The sequence below is a fragment of the Schistocerca cancellata genome, chromosome 7 (assembly GCF_023864275.1).
Source record: "Schistocerca cancellata isolate TAMUIC-IGC-003103 chromosome 7, iqSchCanc2.1, whole genome shotgun sequence".
Lineage (NCBI taxonomy): Eukaryota > Metazoa > Arthropoda > Insecta > Orthoptera > Acrididae > Schistocerca > Schistocerca cancellata.
Genome location: NC_064632.1, coordinates 316,122,726 through 316,128,495, shown reverse-complemented (window position 1 = coordinate 316,128,495; position 5,770 = coordinate 316,122,726). Strand labels below are relative to the sequence as shown.

General features: G+C 39.7%; 1 long non-coding RNA gene across 1 annotated transcript; it reads left to right on the top strand.

Annotated features, from left to right (window-relative positions):
• Nucleotides 1-1,095: 1,095 nt before the first annotated feature.
• On the top strand, nt 1,096-5,390 carry LOC126092098 (uncharacterized). Its single transcript, XR_007521302.1, has 3 exons — nt 1,096-2,358; nt 2,472-2,668; nt 2,789-5,390. It is a non-coding gene; the product is annotated as an uncharacterized LOC126092098 (long non-coding RNA).
• The last annotated feature ends 380 nt before the right edge of the window (nt 5,391-5,770 follow it).

The following is a 5,770-nucleotide window of genomic DNA, read 5'->3' as shown; positions in this document are numbered from 1 at the left end:
GGCGCTGCTCATGCTTGGTTGTTTACATCTTTAGGTGGGTTTAGTGACATTCTGAACAGCCAAAGGGACTATGTGATACAATATCCACAGTCAACGTCTATCTTCAGGAGTGTTGGGAACCAGAGTGATCAAAAACTTTTTTTGATATTTGTATTTTGATAAGAGTATTCATTTTCTGTTACAAAATAACTTCTGTTGTTTATCTGATATACATAATGGCAATGACTCCAGACATGCACCTCAATGCTTCAATTACTCTACAATGATCTTGTGAAGACGCAATTTCCCGAAAAAAAAACAGTTGAAGACAGCCATAGGAGTTGAAATCATGTGACTTTAAAATTGTATTGACATGTCGTGATGTGACAGACAGTGTGAATACACTCTGATGTGACATGATGGTGCTGTGATGGCCAGTGTGAATTGGGCTTTATAGGTTTGCTTAATCCATGCACGGCAGTTTTAATTTTTGCACCATAGACTGGAAAATTGCCAGTTTTTTGTTCTCATTTCCAATCACGAAATTTTCTGAGCCAATGTGAGGAAGGAAGCGCTTTTGAGGACATAAAAACAGTGACGAGCTAGAGGAAGGGAGTTTGCCTACCCTGCCTCCTGGTCATACTGAGCACACCTTGACTGTGTACTGGCAAAGTATTGAACAAGTATATAAAACAGAAATACGAAATACTAAGTTTGAACTGTCGGAAGTTGCAGAGAAAAGAGATAAAAAGCTGAAATTTAGAGAATATATGTATTCTTAAATAAAAATATGACATGCCGAAAAAGCTAATCAAACCAACACCCAAAAAATGACATAAGCCATGCCATTGCTGTCGCCAGTTGAAAACACCAACGACCTACAGTAGAGAGAGAAACAAATCCATGACTCTGTGTAGCCTGAGACCACTGATGGATCAAGAAAATATTTCCAACAATGCACGACCTATGTAATACAGTACAATCTCCTTATCAGCATCTCCAGGAATAAAGTAGCTGCAGAATTGAAAAAGACTGCCCTGGGCATTGAAATTACTGATGTATACATGTCGTGAAAAGTGGACACAATCATTAACAGTACCAGTGCAGACATCAAAGAACTCCCCAACAAAAATTAATATGCAACTGCCTTCCTGAAGTACACGTAAAACTACTGGCCCCTCTAAAACCCAACCTACCAAGGTAACCACACAATCCATAATCAGCCCTTTCAACAGTAGTTAGGTGTAACTGAAGATCATAGTATTGGAACAAGGCGGGTTTGGCGCCAAAATAGTGTTAGCGAAGATGGCGGCGATGACGACATCCAAGATGGCGGCCATGACGTCATTCAAGATGGTGGATTTTGGCGGGAAGTTTGAATTTTGGCGGGAAAGTGCGCCGCCCCCCCTCGCCCAGAAAAATGGCGCAAAGTTCAAATTCCAACAGGATAATGCACCACACCACGCTTATCTCTACTAAGCAAAGAAAATGGCGGGAAATAATGACTTGTCTTTATTATTTAACCAGTTTCAAGCAGGTGTATTCTCCACTGGGTCTGGACTCCAAATGGCTTCTATATTTTGTTAAATAGTTTGTCGACATCAGTCAACTTTTCTGCATTATGAAGCATACAGGCAGCACCAGCGACTATGCCACTGGCAGCAGCAACAGCAGCAGCAGCAGCGAATGGGCTCATGTGGACGAAGTTCCATTACCTGGTAAGTACATTTTCAGTGTTCTGATATCTGTACCCTTTAACTCCGTGTATGAGTGCTACATCTGTTTTGGACCATTCTCTATAAAGATTGAGTGTGCATGTGTTATATGTATCTATGTTTTGTGTCTATATGTTATTTTTGTTTTGGAGTGCTCTCTATACTGATTGAGCTTCCACGTGTTCTGTGTTACATGTTATATCCGTTTTGGACCCTCCCTACAAAGATTGCTAGGTCTTTTAATGGATTGTGTGTGTTCTGTCTCTAAATGTTGCGTGTCTCTATGTTCTGTGTCTATATGTTCTGTGTCGTATGTGTTAGATTTGTTTCAGAGTGCTCTCAATACTGCTTGAGCTTCCTCGTGTTGTTTGTCTATGTGTGTGTGCCCACATGTTCTGTGTTACGTGTTATGTGTTATATCCATTTCGATCACTCTCTATAAAGATTTCATTTGTTTGTTTTTGTCGATATGTTATATCTGTTTTGGTCCGCTGATTTCTGTATCATTTATGTCACTGCACTTCTTCTACAGACATTTTTCTTCTCCATACTCGATATTATACTCGGTCTTTTCCATCTTTCTACATTACATCCATCCAGAACTTGAGGCACTTGATCGGCAGCTAGAGATGAGAAGGTGCAGGCGCTACTCGAATCTAACTACGTATGTAATAAAATCATAGTTCCTAAAATGAAATAATTTAGTCTAATGTATACACGTCTTCGAAGTGTCTAGATTCAGTCTTCATATACATATTCTTGTCTTTTCTTTCTCAGTGTTCCTAAGTCCGCGAATAGGGAGAGGTGTGTCGAGAAAGGCATACAAGGCGGCGGTCAGATGGCGTCCACTGCAGGGGACACCCAAATTACTGAGTTTTTAGAGGAGGAGGAGGAACTTAATCTGCTTGACTAGTTTGGGGGCCTTGTTGAATGTGGCAATGAGTTGCTCAAGCTATGGAGCCAGAGCAGAGAAGGTGAATAATTTTGAACATTAACATTACTGCAAATAATTACCATTATTTAGTCTTATTATTATTTATTACTCTTTTAAATCCGCATCATTAAACTTATATTTTTTATTTTGTATGTTACAGGTATATCACACAGCATAGCCCATATACCTAGAGCAGTGGTTGCAGGAGTGGTAACCAGGGGCACACAGCCACAAACACATGCAGCGCCCTGTGTAGCCCCTGTCAGAGCTGCACAAGAGGCAGCAGCAGAAGCTCGTCAGCACCGCCCCCCGCCTTGTGGCGTCCCTGGGCAACTCAACAGGTGGGCCACGAAGAAGAAGAAGAACAACGGTCTTCCACCCCAACGCTTCTATTTTTGGAGCTTGGGATCCGTGGGGGACATGGTCAATGTGTTCACAGGCACGCCAAGGCAAATAACCTGCAGATGGGTGTCGAGTTCAATGCACCCCTTGATTCTAGTTACATTTTGTACTTAGATGTTAACAACTTATACAGGCACTCTATGATGCAGTCACTGCCGGTTGGATGGTCTTGGTGGCTGTCCGAAAACGAATTGAAGGGATTAGGTGGAGAAATAATGGGTCTTGCTGCTGATTCTGATGTAGGATATGTGCTTGAGACATACCCTAATAATTTGCATGGAGAGACAAGCGACTTGCTGTTATGTCCAGAGCAACAAATTCTGCGAGGAAACACCACCCCTAAACTGTTGGCTACTGTTGGAGATAAGCAGAGCTATATTATTCATTATTGTAACCTCCAGCAATGCCTCAGATTAGGGATGAAGCTTGTTAGAGTCACCTGGGCAATCTCCCTCAAGCAATCTCCCTGGTTGAACGAGTATATTGAACTAAATGCCGAAAAGAAGGTGGTAGCAAGCAATGATCTTGAAAATGACTTTTATAAATTAATGAATAATTGCATTTTCGGGAAAACTATACAGAATGTATGAAATGAACGAGATATTTTCATTAGAACCGAATGGGAAGGGCGCTATGGCGTGAGAAAATGTATAGCCAGACCAAATTTTAAGTGTGCCACCGCCTTCAATGAAAACTTTGTTGCTTTGGAGATGTCGAAGACTGCAGTAGAGTTTATGAAGCCTATCTATTTGGGGATGTGGATACTGGATATCTCCAAATTCTACATGTACCGATTTCACTATGAGTTTGCGAAACCTCATTTCGTAGAACCAAAGTTACATTATATGGATACAGACAGCTTTATCTACTGGATCAAGAACTGTGATCCATATGAAGTAATTAGGTGCAATGGTAAAGAATTTGACAGGTCTTCTTATGGGGCCAATAATCCTTACAGTATTGTTCCTCAGAACAAGAAGGTTATCGGTCTCATGAAAGACGAGTCAAATGGTTTACCAATTGTAGAGTTTGTGGGATTGAGGTCCAAAATGTATGCATATCGTACAATAGACAGGGACACTTAGAGGCGGGCAAAGGGTGTTAGACACATAGCATCTCATGTTGTTATGGTCGAGGACTATTTGCAATGCCTGTATGGTCGCAGCATTCAAGGTGCTCGTCCACACATGGTTCAACAAACTAGTATTCAATCACAAAGTTATGACGTGTACGTTGTGCTACAGTCTAAAATCGGATTGTCTCCTCATGATGATGAAAGAGTCATTTGTGAGGATGGGGTGGAAACCCTTCCATGCTTACACTATTTACTTGAAACGAAAGTAAAGGTGTGCTCTCTCGTTGGTAGATAGAGAGAGAATGAGTGTGTGAATGGGGGTTATGCATGGAAATAGTACGGCTCTTCTATCATAGTGTAAATATCAGATGAGTGTGTTGTGTGGTGTGTATCAGTCTGCATGCTTCCGTGTATGTCTGAGTGTGGGAGCCTGTGTTAAGTGTATGTCTGTGTAAATATATATTCATTATTTTGGTAAAGAAAATGATAAAAAAGCAAAAAATATAAAAACTGAAAAATTATTTAGAAAAAAAGTCTCTATGTATGTAAATATTTTTCATCCATATTACTAGTCAATATATGAACGAAACCTAACTTTTTTCACGTCATTTGTACCTGTATATGAAGAAAAAACCAAGTTTTTGCACTTCATATGTGCTTCTGTGTGAGTGGTCGTAGATTACATTTTAATTGTAAGTTTCACGTATGGCTAGCCATCCAGTCAGAACTAGTTTTAAGTATGTGAGTTCCACCCAATTAAATTCTTTATATATGTTCACTTGCTTGTCGTAGTGGAAGATATTTAGAGCTATCGACTTCAAAGAAATATATATGTTCACTTGCTTGTTGTAGTGGAAAATGTTTAGGGCGACTTACTTCAAAGAAATATATATGTTCAGTTGCTTGTGGTAGTGGAAAATGTTTATAGCAAACCACTTCTAAGAAATATGTTCGCCTTTAATAAAAAGTCTTTTCTTTTTCAGGTGGAACTTCACTAGCGATAGTATTGACTGTGTAAGATAGTGTAATTAGCTTGTAGTACCTCTGCGTTAGCTTTAAACTTATATATATATTTGTGTGTGTGTGTGTGTGTGTGTGTGTGTGTGTGTGTGTGTGTGTGTAAATGCTAATCATTTATCTGAGCAGAGTGCTCATATTTCTGAATAATGTAAAATCTGAAAAACCTATCTGCAAATATGAGAACGTCCACATTTTTCATAAAAAAATGTAAATCTTAATCATGTATCTGTAAACTGTTATAATGTGAAAACTGAATGATGTATGTGTAAAGTGATATTTCGCAAACATTGTTAAAAAATCCTGAATTCAATAATAAATTAACTTATTTTGTTGTAAAAATGTGGAATGTTATTATTTCAACCCTCAATCATCATTCTTTTTATTAAAACATGATAAATGTTTTCTGTAAAAGGCGTGGGTAAGTCCACATTGCACTGTACACGCCTATAAGGTATTTTCCTTTTAAAACAATGATTTTTGATTGACACGCATTGGACTGCGTCCGGCAGCGACGATCCCGGGCATGCATCGCCCCTGAGCTGCCACTTTCAGGTCCGGCGGCCACGCGCACGTGGCTGGTATATGACGCATCACATCTGAGCTGTCACTTTGAGTGGCTTCCACACAAGTGAGGTGAAAGCTCGT